Source organism: Lissotriton helveticus, chromosome 3_1 (assembly GCF_964261635.1).
Source record: "Lissotriton helveticus chromosome 3_1, aLisHel1.1, whole genome shotgun sequence".
Taxonomy (NCBI): Eukaryota; Metazoa; Chordata; class Amphibia; order Caudata; family Salamandridae; genus Lissotriton; species Lissotriton helveticus.
The window spans coordinates 1458853411-1458873640 of NC_136061.1; positions in this window are offsets into that span (position 1 = coordinate 1458853411).

A 20230-nucleotide genomic window follows, 5' to 3' on the forward strand; every position below is an offset into this window, starting at 1 on the left:
GGACCTAAAAGCTTATAGGAAGTTTTAAGTGGAGGGATATCTGGGAGGGAACTGTCAAGAAGTATTTTGCTGCTCTATGGAGTGATTTGCAACATAGATTGGAGTTTACTAGTTTATTACTATTGAAGCACATATTAGACTCATTGTGACTTACTTTGACACACCTTCCTCACTTCAATTCTTTAAAGCCCAAGGTGACATTGGTATATTTTGGGGAATATGCCATTCGTTTATAGTTAATACTTCAGATCCTTTGACACAACTATGAGACAGATGGGAAGTGAGACTGGCACAGTTGATGATGATTACTCGACAGAAGCTAGGAAGGCCATTCACACACTGGCAATCTCCTCCTGCCTTTGATTCATCCAGCTTCACTATTAACATGGAAAATATTTTAACCCAGAGAAATTGTCCAAGATGAAACCAGGGATGTCCCCACAATGCAGTAGGTGCATTAGAGAGAGAGGCACCTTGATACACATGATTTGGGAGTACACAGTTATAAAGCCCTACTGGGCAAGTATTCAACAATACCTCACAGAAATTACAGGTCAAACAATAGATTTACCACCACCCAAGTTGCCCTGCAAGGGATTATTGATTAGCACATGCTCTGATCAGTCTTGGATTTCGGTGGCCAATAGAGATATAGCAAAAGCTGGAGGGCAGAATTCTCTACCACTTCCTACTGCTTACAGGAGTGGAAACATGGAACAAATATTTTCTACACATAATAGCATGTGATTTATAGTGCAAGGGGGGGTCCACAAAAATTTGACAAACTATAGGTGGCATGGCTGGAAACAGCTTAAGGTTACACTATATCAAATTTTGAACACAGCCACAGTTAACAACATATGCTACCCGATGATCCAGACATCAGCATAGATGTTAAAAATAGACACATGTGCTTTTATTGTAAGCGTAGTGTCATACATTTGTATATTGTCATATTGAAAGGCATGTATCAATATTTTTTGGTTTGGTGTGTTGTATTTTATGAAAATAAAAACAAACTTTAAAAAAAAGAATCAGGCACAAACCTACACTCTATTATCTGCACACAATATACACATCCATATATCCACAGTCAAAGATCCACACAACCACCATTATACACTTGTATAGTGCCACTCAGCCTCAATGATCTGCAACCCAAGGGTCCATCGCGGCCCAACGGTACAAATAAAGGCTGAGTGTTTGCTTGTGATCACTAGGCAATACCCAGTATTCAGTGTGTCAGTGTCCCTTATTTTATGACCCGGTGTATGGCATGCAAACAGTCAATCACCCTGGTGTGCCATTCTTGCATTGGCAACCAGGCTGGTTCTTAATCTGCACACACAAAGTGCCTACCTCTCTGTGGAGCAAAGGGAGGACTGTGTGGCACTGTGTTTTTAGGCTATGCCCAGGTAGTGGAGGCACGGCCATGCAGTGTGGTGCAACACCGTCACTTTGTGACCCTCCCCACATTGGCTGTCCCAGCACTGGAGAAAGTGAAGAGGCGATACATCTTGCTCTGGCTGTAGTGGTCCCTGCGTGTGTGCCTGATACTCAGTCTAGCGGTGGCCTATGGACTGCATTGGAACCCCCGGCAGCTGCGAGTGCTCATGGCTGAGATGCAGCCTGCACAGGAGAAAATCTTCTCGCATCCTGATGTGAGGTACAGGTATTGGTGTTGTTGATGTTTTCCCAAGGTTGGGGCGGGAGGCTGGTTGTGTGGTCCCTCTCCTTGCATGTGTACATTGTGCCTTCAAGTCAAACTCTGAGAAGAAAAGAATAAGTTTAGAAAGACACACAAGAAGAACAATAATACTGTATAGAAAAAAGAACAGGAATGAGTTTATGTATGTCATTGAGGGTGAGAGTCACCAGAGGCATCAGCGTTTGCATGTACCAGAGCAAGGCGGTGTGAAAATAGAATAAAACATACGTGTGAACTACGCCTGTGTCCCTTCGCAAACCATCAACAGTCCCCATTGCCTTGGGGGCTGATTGTAAGCAAGCATTAACAGAGCGACGCATGTTGAGAGTGACATCCCAGGTGGAACTTTGATTGTGGAAAGCACTAGGCACATCCAAGGTGCCAAAATGTCAGACCAACTACAAGACATAGTGGCCTCGGAGCCACAAAGGTATGCACAGATGCCAATCACAGTACTACCACCATTCATCCAGCTGGTGTATCCCGCGACAGCTGCCCCTCGCTGGCACCATTGGATAGAGCGTTTTCAACACGCCAAAATGCTTCACATGGGTTGCACAGAGCTATATGATCTATTTAAACATTTCCCCAACATTGGGGGCAAGGACAACTTTGATGTGGCTGTGGGTGCTCTGAATTGACACTTCGACCCCCAGTTGAGTACCCAGTTTACCCCAATTACGAAAGATTCACGCTATGGCAGGACCGGCAGACTGAAGCCGAATTGATGTAAAAATGTTATGCGTGCTTGCACACACTGGCCAACACATGACAAACATCGTCTGACCAAATGAAATCAGGGCTCAACTGATCCAAGGTTGGCGTTCGTCCACACTATGAAAATTCACCCTCTGCCAACCAGGCATAACAATGGACAGTATACTGATTGGGGCCAGGTCGCAAATACTAACAGACAGCAGGGCTGAGGATATGGAGGCGGCCCTTGCATGTGGCGCAGGCATGCCAATCACACCAAAGACTGTGAAAGTTCAAGAGGAACAAATGGATACTATCCAGTAGCGACCTGCCTGACTGCTCTCTGACGCCACTGCCAAACAGGTCAAAAAGGTCTGATAAACCTGTGGCATGGCACAGCACAATGCACTCCTAGCATGTGCCTAGCACAAGGTAAACCCTGTCTGAAATGTGGCAGCACAAATCATTTTGTTATGGTGTGCCTCAAAGGAGGCACAGGTACAAGCTCAGGATACTGGGGGTTAGGGCAGTCGACTCTCAGACAACTGTTCAACAAAGATGAAGAAGAAGCACAGGCTTGGCAGCATGTAGACACTGCAAATCAACCTGCAGATGATTATGAGGTCTTCACAATATCGTTGATGGCCAGAGAAAAGCATTGCAAAAGGCCCCACTCATTTGCAAGGTGGAGATAGGATGGGTCCAGATCACTGCCCTCACCAACACAGGTGAGTTCATAAATGTCATCAGTACTCAGTTCTGCAAACAGATTAGGTGCCCTGACCTAATCTGATGCCAATGAAGGCCAGGATCTATACATATGGAGGAACAGAGCTGATACCCTTGAGAGAAGTTGTGGAGATCATGGTAGAAAATGAAGGAACAAAGACAGACGCCAGGTTCCATGTGATGAAAGTAGACACCAATACCCTTCTGGGATGTCACAAAGCAGAAGACCTAGGTCTGGTCTTCCTTGCCCGACAGGTGCATCAGTCACATGCAGAGAACATCCTGGCAGAATTCCCTGAACTATTCAAGGGCCTAGTCTGCCTAAAAGTAGTGTAGATAAGGCTACACATTGATGAGACCATAGGGCCGTTGGCCCTGAGACACAGAAAAGTGCCTTTCCACTTACACCCACTAGTTGAGAAATAGCTAGAACAGATCAGAAGTCTTGGGTAATCGAAAAAGTAATTGGACCAAATCCATGGGTATCATATAGACATATAGACATGAGATTGCCAAACAAAGCTATTTACTGGGAACTGCACATCACCCCGACAGCTGATGACATTGTGGCAAATCGAAATAGTACTCATTGGTTCTCCAACACATCAACTCCGGGATCTCTTCAGATGCCTAAGTCTTCTAAGGCGCTATTCAAGAGAAGCTGACGGGGATGGCCGGAGTGATCAATGTGAGCGACAACAACTTGATTTTCCCTGACACATTGGAGGAGCACCATGTGAGGTTGAGAGGTTGAGAGCCACTCTCAAATGCCTGACAGACTGTGGGCTAACATTACACCGCCAGAAGTGTTCCTTCTACATGAACGCTGTTGAGTTCTTTGGATACAACTTCTTGAGCGAAGGTCTGCAGGTTGATCTCAAGAAGCTGGAAGCCATACAATCAGTAGTTGTCCTCCCAAATGCATCTGAAGTAAGACATTTTCTGGGGATGGCTAATTACTGTGGACATTTTCTCCCCAATCTTGCCACCTTGTGGGAACCCCTACTGGCTTTGACTAAACATGACTGCCCCTGGGACAGCAGGATAGAGCAGGCTTTCAGAAAGGTGAAGGAAGTGCTCCTAGATGGTGCCACAATGACGTACTTCTGTCACAGATGCCGGATCGAGCTGGTAGTAGATGAAAGCCACATGGGCCTTGGTGCTGCCTTGCTCCAGGAGAAATGCGAAGGGTCATGGGTCCCCATTACCTGTGACAGCAGGGCTCTTACTGATCCTGAGACTCGGCATGCCGCGATTGAGCAGGAGACCCTGGCAGTTTAGTGGGATTGTCTGCACTTTCACTTATATCTCTGTGGGCAGAGATTTTGCATAGGGACAGCTGCCAAAACATTGGTCCCCTTGTTTGCTGGCACCTCTAGAATAGGGCCACTGCAGATCAAACAATGGGCAGTTCAAATTCAATAGAACTCTTTAGAGGTGGTGTATCGCCCAGGGGTGAACAAACCTGCAGACTACCCGCCCAGACACCCCGCCACGTCCGTTGACACCTGCTGCAAGGAACAAGATAAAGGCGAGGAAGGCTTCATAAAGAGGATTGTTCAGGATGCTTGAACTAGAGCGCTGTCTGTAACGGAAATCCTGGAGGTCACCGCAAGCAACACTTGTATCTCCAAAAGCAGTGTGGCACTTCAGAGACAACAGTGGCACAACTTCCTAGACGGGGGCCCCAGCACTCGCTGTGGAGGAGTCGGTGGCAATCAAACAAATCTGATAGATTTGTGATCAATCAATCAATAAATCAGGCGTCTGTTAAGCACAACTACTCACCCGCAAGGGTCTCAAGGTGTGATGAGCTTAGCATGAGTGATGAAGTGCTGTTGCCACAGAGATGTGAATTCTGGTCCGATAAAGTCTATGGGCCAGAATCATAGAACTTGCTCACCAGTGACGCCAGGGCATCGTCAAGACCAAAGCCCGCCTCCAAGATAAGGTGTGGCTCCCGAGTATGTATAAGTGGGTAGAGGAGAAGGTGGGAGATACCACTCATACATCATCACCAGTGGAGACCCACTGACCACACCAGTGATCACAGAAGAAGTGAGCCTCAATCCATGGTCATCTGTCAGCATGGATTTCAGCAGTTTCCCCAATGGCCAACTCACCTAATTCATCATAGACAGCCACACCAAGTACCCAGCTGTAATGCTAATGAGGTTGATGGTGTTTAGAAATGTGAAACCTGCACTGGAGAAATATTTGCACTGTTAGGCATTCAAGGTGAAATAAAGACTGACAATGGTCAGTCATTCCAGGGGCAAGAGTTCCAAGTACATCACCAGAGCCTCAATGTAAAATACCGGAAAGTGACTCTGCAGTGGACCCAGGCCAATGGAGAAGTTGAGTGCTTCATACACACTTTAAACCAAGCTCTGAGATCTGAGGTAGTGAGAGGAGAAGACTCAGATTGCTTGCTGCAGTAATTTTTGAAAGCTTATCATCAGACACTCACAGCAACAAAGGGTGAGCTCCAAATTACCTGCTGATGAGGAGGTGTGCTTGAGACATCATTTAGCAGGGCCTCGCTGGAAACAGGCAGCCATTGATGTTCAGACTATGTAGGAAAAGCGCCCGGCCACCGATGATCGGGCCAGCAAAGACTGCAAATCAGTGGTGTCCGACATTGTTGTCAGTGACAAAGTGATAATGAAAGATCTACATCAGAGACAGAAGTTCCTCACCCCATTTGAGAAAGAAGTGTGGGAAGTCACCTGAGTCCAGGGGATGATGGTCACAGTTCAGGGAGGATCATCCATAATGTCTAGAAATATTACATGGTTTAAGAGGGCCAGATCGGCAGAGCATGAACAACCTGAAGAATAAACCCCCATGAATGACGTTGCCACACACCCCAAGCCAGGCCAAAATACATCATCAGCGAGGCCACTACAATGGGAAGGAGTCCCCACTACAGCCTAAAAAGAGCTGCCTGCCACCCGGTGAAGTGGGAGTGATGGATGTACAACTAACCAGGATTCAAGTGGTTGCAGCCAGAGGTATGGACTATAGCCCAATCTGGCACCCAGCCAGAGACTCAGAGACTATGCATGCTGTGTTTCTGTTCCATGAGTCTATTATTTTATTTTATTGTTTTTCCTTTATTGTTTTCATGCCAGTAAAAGTTGCAAGGGATGTAGACTGCCACCTGGCCTCTACAATATAATGTCTTGAGCCTGCAGCCAGAGGGCTGGGTGTGGTCCAAAGGTATAACTAAAGGCTACGTGATCACTCTTGGTCAGATTCAGTGTATCTGTGCCTCTTACGTTATGACCCAGTGTGTGGCATGTGAGCAGTAACTCACCCCAGTGAGCCATTTCTACATGACCCCACAGTTACTATTATTTGCCCTTGCAGCCAGCATTCTCCACCGAATCGCCCGCTACAATATAGCCACGATAACCATGATAATACACCACGATCATCAAACACTCATGTAGTCACCACCATATGACCACACACCTTGATACATCCAAATGCCAACCATCATAAACGTTTGCATGCAACATAATCAGGCATATGTATCAACTAATGCATATGCGATTCTCAAATAGAGATTTTTAGAGAATCGCTATTTGAGAATTGCAAAACGATATGCAAATAAAAATTAGCAATTTCTTTTACGATTTCCTCACATTCCTTAATTGCGACTCGCAAATTGCAACTCGCAATTAAGGAATAGCTCCCCATTTATTCTTATTGGCCAATAGGCCCATAGGAATTAATGGGAATTGCGCGCGCAATTTGCGAGTACCCAATAGGTACTCGCAAATTGCGCACACAATTTCAAGGGTGCAAGGGTTCCAAAAGGAGCATGTATGTGTGCCACATGGCACTTTGAAAAAAGTAAAAAAGTGCTTTTTTAAAGGAAATCGCAAATTACCACCAACTGGAAGTTGGTGGTAATTTGCGATCCTTAAGACAATATTGCAATTTGCGATGCCTACTAGCATTGAATAGAGGGAATCGCAAATTGCCATTCTCTAAATGCTTGCACAAAATAAGGAATCACAATTTATGTGATTCCTTATTTTGCAAGTAGGTATTTGCCTACCTACATAGTCCACAGCTAAATTGTGATTGCGAACGCAACTTAGCTTGATAAGCTACTATGACTACATTTATTTTTGGAGTGCTTATAATTTGAATTACGCACTTTGTGCACATCAGAGGGCCCAGGAATTGTCCTTACTGGCTGTAAGGCTTGCTTCGTTCCTAGTCTTGTAGCACCTTTTGGACCCAGAAGGTGTGTTCCTGCGCACCTACTAACATTTTAGAGTATTTACCCTTGGATGACATTATCTACCCAGGAGTGCAGCGGTTTATAAACATTTACTTATTCCCATCTTCAAACCTGCCATCATACCCCAACACTTTAACCAATGTCACACCCAAACATACACCTTTCACAAATACTTTACATTCTCAGAAAACATTTAGTCACAGCAGCATGCAACCTCTTTCACAGTAATAAAATGAATGACTGTCAGAAACACGGTTCATTTGAAACATTCACAAATATCAATGAGGATGTAAGTTAGGTGCGGTGAGGTGGGAGACATGGTGAAGATTTAACACCTTGCCTTTAAAATGTCATGACATTTCATTTTTTACTTCGAAGAAACTGTTAGCACATTAATCATTTATAACTTTGTTTCACCTAAGAAGGTTAGGGAAATTAAATTTGAGAACCATTCTTTCAAAATATTGTGAATACGTGTGCATGACTGTACTCTAAATACACGTCTTACATACATTAATATTAAATATATATTATCTAATGCAATTTGAAATTCGTTGTTTTTGGTTTATTGTAGTAGCCCACATCACACCTGTCATAGTACAAGTACCTAGTAGTTCGAAATCAGCATTCATCTTATAAATAAAACACAATCTTACATAACATTAGACACTTATGGAAATATACTTAATATTTTTTTGAGAAAACCACCGGCATGTAGACGTGAAACAAATTGGAAAGCACTTGTATTCAGTATAAACATTTGTTTAAAAAATGTTTGCATACAGATATGAGCATAAAAGCTTCTAAAATATCTATTAGTTCTTCTGGTGCAGGTCTGAGCTCAACGTTTAGGGTTAAAGTGATGTGAGGAATCCAGTAAACCACAGGGAAGAATTCGCAACTATTTCACAATACAGAAAATGCATCATTCAGATAAGCCATATGCAAAAACCCCATGTACACATTTATAGGTGTAATTTAAAATAGACACTGACTACCTATCCGTGTAATATATGTTTACCAGTCTATGTTTGGGGCAATTAAGGCTGGAATTAGTTTAAATGATGGTACCTCAGAGATTTTTACTATAGCATTGGAGTTATCTTTGGGACATCCTTTTGTGAGAGCTTTAATATAGATTGGGACTGCTGAACAAAGTTACCTCTATTCCCTCAATGGTCCATGCAAAGATTTTACCCAGTTTCCAGTGCCCTTATGCCTTCTAACTTCCTGGAGAAGAGAAGTACATGATAATCTTCCTCCCTTTTAGCCTCCTGTCCTGTCCTCGAAGAACTCACTCTCACGCTAACACCATCAACAAATGGTTGTCTAGTGCGTGTGACCAAGTAGCCCCTCTTAGGCGCGTCAGAATCAGACGCGCCCACGACGCCAATAGATGGTTTAGCACTGACCTCAAAGAGAAAAAACTCGCAGTGCGCCGTGCAGAACGCGCCTGGAGACGCGCTTACTGTCCGACGCTAAAATCTCAATACACCTCTATCCTTAACGAATATAAAAAAGCCATCCTTAATGCCAAGACCAGCTACTTCTCTGGCAAAATTCTCTCGGCCGAAAACCAACCCAGGGAAATCTTTGCCACAGTCCACGAGCTGGCCTCCTCAGATAGAGTTACCCTCAAACCCACCCCCTCCCAATCCCTCTGTGATTCTCTCAATGACTTTTTTATTGAGAAAATTGCGGTTATTAAGGCTAACATATCCCCGCCTTCCTTTGCTTTTTCAGACCCCCATCCACCGGCCAACGTCTCTAAATTAGACCAGATAGTCCCCTTGACAAGGGAAACTTTCCTCTCTCTGCTCTCTCGAGTGAAGTCAGGATCCCCCTCTGACATCTGTCCAGCTCACATTTTGAGAGAGATTTTCTCGGCATGTCCCTTACCTCCCCTCGTCTTCCTTAATGACTCCCTCAAGCAGGGTGTTGTCCCTGCTCCTCATAAATCTGCCATTATCATCCCCATCCTTAAGAAGCCTGGTGCTCACCCATCCTCCCTTACCAACTACCATCCCATCTCCCTCCTCCCATTTCTGGGTAAAGTCCTTGAGCGCCATGTTACCAAAGTCCTCAGCTCTTTCATTGAGGACAGTGGTCGCCTAGCGCCGTGCCAGGCGGGCTTCCGCCCGCGACACTCTACTGAAAAAGTTGTCATCTCGGTTATGGACACGCTCAGAGAGGGAATCGATGTCAACCAGCCCCAGGCCCTCGTCCTCCTTGACTTGTCCGCCGCCTTCAACACGGTGGACTATACCATTCTTCTCACCCGTGTCGAGGCGGCGGGCATCAGGGGGCCCGCCTTGGCCTGGATCACCTCCTTCCTGAGGGATCGCACACAGGCCATCCATCTGGCCGATTTCTCTGCTCCCTCACACAAGGTGCTGTGTGGCGTCCCCCAGGGCTCCTCCCTCTCCCCTCTTCTGTTCAATTCATATATTTTTCCCCTCATTTTTGCTTTACAGCAGAAGGAGGTCACGGTATTCAACTATGCCGATGACCTCCAGCTCATTTTCAATCTTTCTGACTCCTCACTCTCCATTCACAATTTCCAATCCGTTATGGTCTTTATCAGGGATTGGATGAATTGTAACCACCTCAAACTCAACCCTGATAAAACCGAGCTGGTTCTCACTGGTGGCAGCTCCAACCCCTGGACTCCCTTCTTTTGGCCCTCTTCCCTCAGCCCTCCCCCATCACCGTCCCCCTCAGTTAAAACACTAGGGATAACACTTAACCAACACCTTACTCTACACTCCCAGATTAGCACGGTTGTTTCCTCCTGTTTCTTTACCCTACGCACTATTCGAAAGATCTCACAATTTTTTTCCTTTGCAGCTTTGAAACTTATTCTTATGGCCATGGTCCTCTCCCACCTGGACTAAGGCAACATTCTGTAAAATGGTGTTCCTGCCTACGCTCTTCGGCGTCTCCAATTAGTACAGAATCAAGCTGCCCGCCTTACTTATGGTCTTCCCAAGTCACATCATGTCACCCCACTACTTAGAGCCCTTCACTGGCTTCCCATCAGAGAACGCGCCCTTTTTAAGATGGGATGCATGAGGGGCGCTAGAGGGCGCATGAGCGGAATGGCTGCTTAAGCAAGCAGCTCCCGCGCCTTGGTGAAAAATCCTATAATTATCCTGTGCTACAGGCTGACGAATCGCCAGCAATACCCACCGCTGCAAGCAGGCAAGCATACTCCACACTCGTCCTAAATTTGGGGCTGCTACAGGTTGCGAGGTCGGAGTTATCGCGGATTCAACCTTCGCCGAGGGTTGCCCTGGAGCCGGTGAGAGGAGAGCGCTGGGGCGGCGAACTGCGCGAGTCCGAGGTCGGCCACGAGGGGCTGGGCCGCACCTCTGATTGGCTGCCTGGAGATGGGGGAAGATCCTGAATTGGAGTCGGCGGCCGAGGGGGCGCACTATAATCGTCCTGCTGCACGGACCGCCCCCCCTCCCCTCCCCCGCTGGCACGTATTCCCCGAGTGAAGACCATAGGTGAGCTTACCCTACCCGCCCGACGAGGGAGCGAGTGTTGGAATGCTCGTGAGCCGCCTGGAGCAGCCGCTGCTTCCCCGACCATCTCGCTGCGGTGAAGGGAATCGGGGGTGCCCTGGGTTGCCGAAGAGACCCGCTGGCCGAGCGTCCTGGGCTGGGAGGACTGGAGCACGTGACGACTCTGTGTGCTATCCACTACAAGGATCCCCACGCACATCGCGGACTGGGGGACTGACCGCTGGCGAGCTTCCTGTACTAACCCTCCGCCAGACGGAGCTGGCCCTTTGCTTAACGCTGCCACGCATTGACTCCCGCTTATGAGGGGTGTATCTCTGCTTTACGCCCGGCTTGATAGCGACGGCTGAGGCCCGGGTACTGTCCTCCCTGCGCTGGATATCGGCGGTCGCTGACCGACAACTGGGCTGTGGAGCTGCAATCTACCTATGTTTACACATCGCCCCCCCTCTAGAGCTTTTAGTACACTGACGCTGCCATTCTTGGGACCTTGAGGGACACACTTGGCTAGCCCCCTTCTCTCGACAGCTACTACACCAGCCCATCCTGGTCAGCAGCGGACACGCCGAGGGCTGTAGGGGCTGACTGGGACTCTGCACTGCCTGGAACCCTGCTTGTGGCCCCCTAACGCGCATAGCGCATGCCGGGTGCGCGGTGTCTTGGGACTACTTCCTGCTGCGACCATGGGGCGCCTCGATGGCCGTCAGGCGAAGCTGAGCTTTGATGGTGCCAGAAAAGGCGCGAAATCGGGGCCTGATGGCCCTGGACCTAGTGGGGCGCCTCTGCCAGCCAGCGCACCTCCTGCAACGGACCTCGATCTTCCTGCCCTATTTCAGGAAATGAGACAGGGGTTTGCGACAGTGGTTGAAAAGGTCGACGGTGTCACATCCCGACTGGACGCATTGGTTCATAAGGTGGATAGCCATGAAGAGAGACTGACGGATGCGGAACAACGAATCTCTGCTACCGAAGATACCGCCGCGACCCACACGACGCAGCTAGCTCGGATGGATAATTTGCTTCGGATCATAGCGGCAAAAAATGAGGATTTGGAGGCCCGCAGCCGCCGCAACAATATACGCGTCACGAATGTGCCGGAATCTACAGACACGGGCAGGATGGAACTCTATATTGAGAAATTGCTTAAGGGATTGATTGGAGATGATGCCTTTTCTCCCCAATTTATCGTGGAACAGGCGCACCGCTCTCTGGCGCCTGTGCCCAAGCCCGGATTGCCGCCCGACCTATTATAGCTAAGCTGTTGAATTATCGGGATCGGGATGCGGCGCTGAGATAGGCCCGTACTCAACGTAACCTACAGTACAACGGCATCACCTTTTCCATATACCCGGATTTCACACCGATGGTGCAGGAGGAGCGCCGTAAATTTATACCCGTAAAGAAAAAGCTTCGAGAAGCCCAAGTAGACTATGCTCTTTTATACCCTGCGAAGTTGCGGATCACTCATCAGGGTCAACAACGGTTCTTCACGAACCCGCAAAAGGTGGAGGACTTTCTAAAAACACTCCGACGGACAAGGAGGGAGGGGCAAGGTGCTGCAGCGGCTTTGGGTCACGATGATTTGCCGCCAGAGCTGAACGAATAACGCTCGCCTTCATGGATCACGATGGCTGCTTACCCTGCACTGTTTGAATATCGATCATCATACGGACCAGGGGGCCTGCACGGAATACGAGAACCGACCTTACGTGGCCTCGACATGCCTGTGGTAATGTAAACCAAGGCCCGCTCTCTTGGCTCTAGGCTCCACCGAGGGCGGAACAGACTGGAGCTATGGGCCAGGAAGTCGCTGTGCGTACTCTATGTTTTACCCCCACAGGGTGCTCCCCTTAAAGCTGTTACTGATTGTTTTGTTGTTGCGTGGGTTGGGAATAGCGGGGTGGGGGGGAGCGTTGGATGGGACTCAATGGCTACTGGCATGATTGGGATGCTGGGGTGGGAGGGGGGTTGGGTTGTTACACGTTGAGGCTATACTTGCTTGGAATATGTAGGCAGATACTACGATGGTATGACTGGCCTTGGTGGTGTTGCGCTGCAGACTCGGGCTCCTTGCCTGGCCTGATACTACTGTTTTGGCTGCGGACCAACTTATGGCTACACTAATTGCTAATGTGCATTTAACCTGCTTGTCCTGGAATGTTCGAGGGTTGAATGATGCTAGAAAATGTCGCAGTGTCATCGCCTATCTTGATAGGCACCACGCTCAGGTGGTTATGTTGCAAGAAATGAATTTGGGTAGGAGAAGCACACCTGTTTTCACGATTTCTAAATGAGTATTTTTTGTTGATAATCTACGCGTGCAACAATGGTAGCACGTTTGCCCTCACGTGCCCACACTTAAACCAACCTATCTCGAGTGAATTACACCCGACCACTGTGCACTGTTGCGAAACTCTGTTGAGTTTATTTTTCAAAATTTAAACCATATCAAAATAGAATTTCAATTGTGTCAACATAACTTTTCAATTCAGTACATTGAACAAAACAGTCATGATTTTTTACATTTCTGTTCTCTTTAGACTTAGAAGTTTACAGAGAACAGAAATGTAAACAGAGTTTCGCAACAGTGCACAGTGGTCGGGTGTAATTCACTCGAGATAGGTTGGTTTATGTTGCAAGAAACCCATTTACCCCCAAGTAACAGGAATACCTTTGCAAGTAGATGGGCTGGGGACCGACTTTTTTCTTCTTACTCCTCATATGCTAGGGGGGTGGCTATTCTTGTGGCCCGAACTGTACCGTTTCACAGGTATGGGGAATTTGCTGATAAGGAGGGGCGATACGCACTGTTGTGGGGTAGGTTAGGCCGAGACACTTACACGTTTGTTGTGTGGTGTTTGCCAGTGGCCCGGTGGCAGTGGGCTGACTGGTGAAGGCTAGGAGAGCTTTGCCACCATTTCCCTGCATCTCGCCCCGCTGAATGCGAGCGGAGGCGCTACTATGCCGCGCACTGTGTTTTTAAACTGTTACTAACTATTTCAAAGTTATGCAGGTTTTAACTTGATTTCTATTCCTAGAGGCGAGCTGCCGGCTGGGGCTGATCGTGCTTGCGGGCTCCCAGCGGCAGCGGGCGCCATCTTCGGTTGGGCTGACTTCCCTATCCCAGCCCTGCCACTCCCCCGCCGCTCCGCCCCTATTTAGGAGCGCGATCCTCTCTCCCTTCGTGTTTGCCAGTGGCCCGGTGGCAGTGGGCTGACCGGTGAACGCTAGGAGAGCTTTGCCACCATTTCCCTGCATCTCGCCCTGCTGAATGCGAGCGGAGGCGCTACTACGCCGCGCACTGTGTTTTTAAACTGTTACTAACTATTTCAAAGTTATGCAGGTTTTAACTTGATTTCTATTCCTAGAGGCGAGCTGCCGGCTGGGGCTGATCGTGCTTGCGGGCTCCCAGCGGCAGCGGGCGCCATCTTCGGTTGGGCTGACTTCCCTATCCCAGCCCTGCCACTCCCCCGCCGCTCCGCCCCTATTTAGGAGCGCGATCCTCTCTCCCTTCGTGTTTGCCAGTGGCCCGGTGGCAGTGGGCTGACCGGTGAACGCTAGGAGAGCTTTGCCACCATTTCCCTGCTTCTCGCCCCGCTGAATGCGAGCGGAGGCGCTACTACGCCGCGCACTGTGTTTTTAAACTGTTACTAACTATTTCAAAGTTATGCAGGTTTTAACTTGATTTCTATTCCTAGAGGCGAGCTGCCGGCTGGGGCTGATCGTGCTTGCGGGCTCCCAGCGGCAGCGGGCGCCATCTTCGGTTGGGCTGACTTCCCTATCCCAGCCCTGCCACTCCCCCGCCGCTCTGCCCCTATTGAGGAGCGCGATCCTCTCTCCCTTCGTGTTTGCCAGTGGCCCGGTGGCAGTGGGCTGACCGGTGAACGCTAGGAGAGCTTTGCCACCATTTACCTGCATCTCGCCCCGCTGAATGCGAGCGGAGGCGCTACTACGCCGCGCACTGTGTTTTTAAACTGTTACTAACTATTTCAAAGTTCTGCAGGTTTTAACTTGTTTTCTATTCCTAGAAGCGAGCTGCCGGCTGGGGCTGATCGTGCTTGCGGGCTCCCAGCGGCAGCGGGCGCCATCTTCGGTTGGGCTGACTTCCCTATCCCAGCCCTGCCACTCCCCCGCCGCTCCGCCCCTATTTAAACGGGCAGTATGTGTCAGCGCAGCGGACGAGCGCAGCGGGCGCGACGAAGGCGCGCGGGAGTTGCGCCTGAGTTAAGCCCGTCTGCGCCCATCCGCGGCTGGCCGGGGCTAGGGGCACGAGATGCTGCCCGTCTAATCACGTACTCGCCATCTCAGCTTCGCTCCTATTGGGCTCCAGGTACCATTGACCCCTCAGTAACTACTCACCTGATGCATCTTGACCTGTTCACCTCCCCTTCCAACCCCCCCCTGGGATCGTGTCACATCTGGCCTTGTTGCCTATTATGCCTCCCCCCACCTCCCTGTCACCATTTGTCCCCCTTGTTCCGGTATTTAACACCTCGGCCACACTCCTAAATACCAGGTCTGCGGTCAATCACCAGTACGAGCTATTCGATTACATCGACACTTATGAACCAGATCTCTTATTCCTAACAGAGACCTGGTTCAAGGCTGACTCCCTGCCCAATGTGCTAGCCGCATTGCCCTCTTCATATTCCGCCATTCGGGCGGACCGTCCGGAGGGCAAGCGGGGCGGAGGAGTGGCCCTAATAGCCCGCACCGATCTCAGTTTTCAGATTCTCCCCTCCCTTCCTATCCCTGACGTAGACTACCTAGTAGCCCGTTCGACTTCCTACCAGGTACCCCTTACTTTTGTTTTAATTTAACGTCCTCCCCAACCCACTCCCTCCTTTCTCTCAAGCATTCAGGCCCTCCTGGCTACCCTGGTGATCAACAACTCATCTGTACTAGTCCTAGTGGACCTTAACTTTTGGCCTAATGACCCTGCTGAGAGCTCTCAATCCAAAGAGTTCACCGACCTCATGATCAGTCTGAACTTTTTATCGCTCACCCACAGTTCCACCCACACACACGGCCACACGCTAGACCAGATCTGGGCACTGAATGTCCCCTCCACATCCCCCATAATATCCCCTTGCTCCTGGTCAGATCATTCCATTATCACCTTTTCCCTTGCTCTAGCCCCTGTGGCCAAACCCCAGCTTCCCAAGAACACCTGGGTCAGGAAATGGGGCAAAACTGACATGCCTTCCCTTTGCTCGACCCTGGCCAAAACCAGCCCTGACCTTTCAGGCCTTGCAGCTACTACCCAGCTGGCCGCTATTAACAACTGGCTGACCCTGGCGGGTGACGAGTTCTCTCCCCTGAGGCGGCTCACAGTCAAGCGAGCCCACGCAGCCAATCGGTGGTTTACCCCAGACCTAAAAGAAAAGAAATTAGCTGCAAGGAGAGCCGAGCGAGCATGGAGAAGAACCTATTGTCCCGCGCAAAAGACAATCTACTTGTCCGTCCTACAAGCCTATAAAAAGGGCATTCTTGAGGCCAAAACAGAGTTCTATACGAGCAGGATAATGGCAGCAGAGTCCCACTCGAAGGAAATCTTCGCCACTGTACATGAACTGGCATCATCCAGCAGAGCTACGGCCACTATCCCCCCTTCCCAGTCCCTCTGCAACTCGCTTAACGAGTTTTTTATCGACAAAGTTGCCAAAATCAAAATCAACATCCCCCCGCCCTCCCCTACATTTGTTAATCCTTCCCCACCCTCTACGGCCCTTAAATTGACAACTATTCCACCGTTAACCGATGACACACTTCCCCCGCTGCTTCACCGGGTTAAATCGGGTTCCCCCCTGGACTTTGCCCCGGCCCACATCCTTAGGGAAATCTATCTAGCTTGCCCTACCCCGCCCCTGACTCTTCTTAACGATTCACTCAGAAATAGCATTGTTCCCAGTCCACATAAATCAGCGGTTGTCATTCCAATCATAAAAAAACCTGACGCCGACCCATCCTCCCCCTCCAATTACCGCCCTATTTCCCTTCTGCCCTATTTAGCAAAAGTTCTCGAAACCCATGTCACGGCCAACCTGAGCACTCACGTAGAGGCAAATCATTGCCTCTCCCCCTGCCAAGCCGGCTTACGCCCCCTGCACTCCACGGAGAAGGTGGTGATTTCAGTGATGGACGAGCTGCGTGAAGGTATTGACACCAACCTTCCGCAAGCCCTGATCCTCCTGGACCTGTCCGCCGCTTTTGACACGGTGGACCACTCCATCCTTCTCAACCGTGTAAGGGCGGCGGGCATAGAGGGCTTGGCTTTCTCATGGCTCGAGTCCTTCCTAGCCGGGAGAGCTCAAGCGGTCCATCTGGCTGGCTTCACCGCGGCCTCCCGTAAGGTGGAGTGTGGGGTCCCTCAGGGCTCATCACTTTCCCCTCTTCTGTTTAATTTATACATTTACCCCCTTATTTTTATGTTACAGCAGCTGGAGGTCACAGTGTTTAATTACGCCGATGACCTCCAGCTAATCTTCAACCTCTCCCACTCACCTTCATCCGCCCAGAATGTCCAGACAGTCATGACGTTCATTCAGGACTGGATGAACTGCAACCACCTCAAACTCAATCCGGACAAGACCGAGCTGGTCCTGACCGGAGGTGGTTGCAGTCCCTGGTCCCCCTCCTTTTGGCCCTCGTCACTTGGTGTCCCTCCACTCCCTGTACCTAAAGTTAAAACCCTTGGGATCCTTCTGAACTCCCGTTTCTTTTCCCTCTCGGCTTTAAAAATCATTGTGCTGGCTATGGTACTCTCACGCATCGATTATGGCAACATAATCTATAAGGGGGCTCCTGCCTATGTGATTCACCGCCTGCAGCTGGTACAGAACCAGGCTGCCCGCCTGATTCATGGCCTACCTAAATATCATCGGGCTACTCCACTGCTTAAAGCACTACACTGGCTGCCGGTGAGAGAGCGCGCCCTTTTTAAACTTGGCTGCCTCACTTTTCAGGCTAGGTCGGGCACTGCCCCCGAGTTCGTATGCTCAGCTACCAAGCCCTACCTTCCAGGTAGAGAACTTCGCTCCACTCATAGGGCCCTTTTAGCTACCCCCCGTTTTAAAAAACAGAAGGCTGGTGGAGCGAAATTCGCTGTTCTTGCTCCAGCCTTCTGGAACTCTCTCCCTGCTGCCCTTCGCACATCGCCTTCCTATCTACAGTTTCGGAAGGATCTTAAAACCTTCCTATTTTTGCGAGCTTACACTGCCTAGCCTCTCCCAGCTGCTGCCGCCCACTGCATCACACATAGCGCCATGAAACCGCTTGGTAAAAGAGCGCTGAATAAATGTTTTTAAATTCAAATTCAAATTGTGACCTATGCGCCAAATGTGGATACACCTGCATTTTTCACCACTCTATGGGGCAAAATATTGGTGGCGGGCTCCCGACACATCATATGGGGTGGTGATTTCAAATGGCGCTGGTACCTCACTTAGATAGAGCTGATGGAGTGTGCTCCTATAAACCCAGGGCTCGCGAGGCGCTGAAGGGAGTGATTGCAGAGGGGGAACTTCTGGATGCCTGGAGACACTTACATCCGTTGGGGAGAGAGGGCACTCACTTTACTTCGCACACGGGAACATGGGCACGGTTGGACTATTTTCTAATTACCAAGGGGATTGCTGCGGAGCTAGTAGGGGTGTCCCACCTACCTAGGACGCACTCTGATCACAGCCCCGTTGCACTCCACCTTCGTATCCCTGGGTGGGATAATCTAAGACCAAATTGGAGGCTTCGCCCAGATATCTTACTGGACACTCTGTTTCGAACTGAATTGGGAGAAGAGGTGGCTGTTTTTTTCCCCAGAAATAAGGGATCAGTTGCCTCAGTTGAACACATTTGGGAAGCTTTCAAAGTAACCATTAGGGGCTTCTGTATATCCAAGAGCTGTGGGGTCCTACGTGATATCCTTCGCACTATTGGCGCATTGGAGAAAGAACTGAGCGCTCTAGAACGCCGCATGGTAGATGAACCTAGCCCTGAACTACATGCTACTTTTAGGGAAACACTGTCAAAATTTGAGGAGGAAGCTGCTAGGGAGTCTAAATTCCGGGGCAAATATTGGCAAGCCCGAAAATATTGTGAGGGTAATAGACCTGGGAGGGTACTAGCTGCACTCACACAGCCACCACGTGATCGTAATATCATATTCGAACTTACAGATGCACATGGCGTCACTGTCAGAAGCTCGGATGACATTCTTGACTCTTTCACGGCACACTATCTTTCACTCTACACTTCTACCGCGGGGTCTGCAACGTCCTATGCTGGTTACCTGGGGGATGTAGTGTTGTGTTGGCTTAGCGATGGGGATAGGGCCTTTTTAGCTGCGCCATTCGAGCTCGATGAGATCCGGGACGCCATCATGTCTCTTCAGAATGGTAAGGCCCCAGGCCTCGATGGCATCCCTGCCGAATTTTATAAAACATACATTGATATCATGGCTCCTGTCCTACGTGAGGTTTACTCGGAATCCCTTGATGAGGGCGTTCTGTCCTGCTCTATGCGCGAGGTTGTCATCACCTCTTTACTGAAGCCTGACAAGGATCCCAGCTCTTGTAACTCTTATCGCCCACTTTCCCTCTTAAACTGCGATGTAAAGATCCTCGCTAAAGTTCTGGCTACTCGGTTGTCACTGTTGATGACTAGAATTGTGCTGCCCGATCAATCTGGATTCGTGGCTGGCCGCTCTATGTCGCACAATCTTCGTACTCTGTTCTCTCTCCTACATACCGTGCATCCTGAAACGCCTGTTGCAGCCATATTTCTCGATGCAACTAAAGCATTCGATTCAGTCAAATGGCCCTATTTATTTTCTGTATTGGCAAGCATGGGGTTTCCACCCTTGTTTATATCCTGGGTTCGCCTGCTTTATACTCAACCTACGGCGAGAGTGCTGATCAATGGACACCTGTCGAACCCTATCGACCTTACCAGAGGCACATGCCAGGGTTGTCCGCTTTCCCCCTTATTGTTTGCCATAGCTGTTGAGCCTCTGGCTTCCCGCCTACGACAACTTCATCGCGATGGGGCGGTTCAATGCTTACAGCGACAAATTGATGTGTCCCTATATGCAGACGACATCACCCTGTATGTCAAGCACCCGGAGATACATCTTAATCCTCTACTCAGGGAGTTCATTATGTTTGGCGGATTGTCCGGTGTACACATCAACTGGTCCAAGTCCCAAATTTTCCCTTTAACAGAAGCGGTAGGTGACTTTCCCCTTGATTATCCATTGGAGAGGTGCCGGACGGACCTCCGCTACCTGGGGATACGTATTTCCTGTGACAGGGAGGAGAC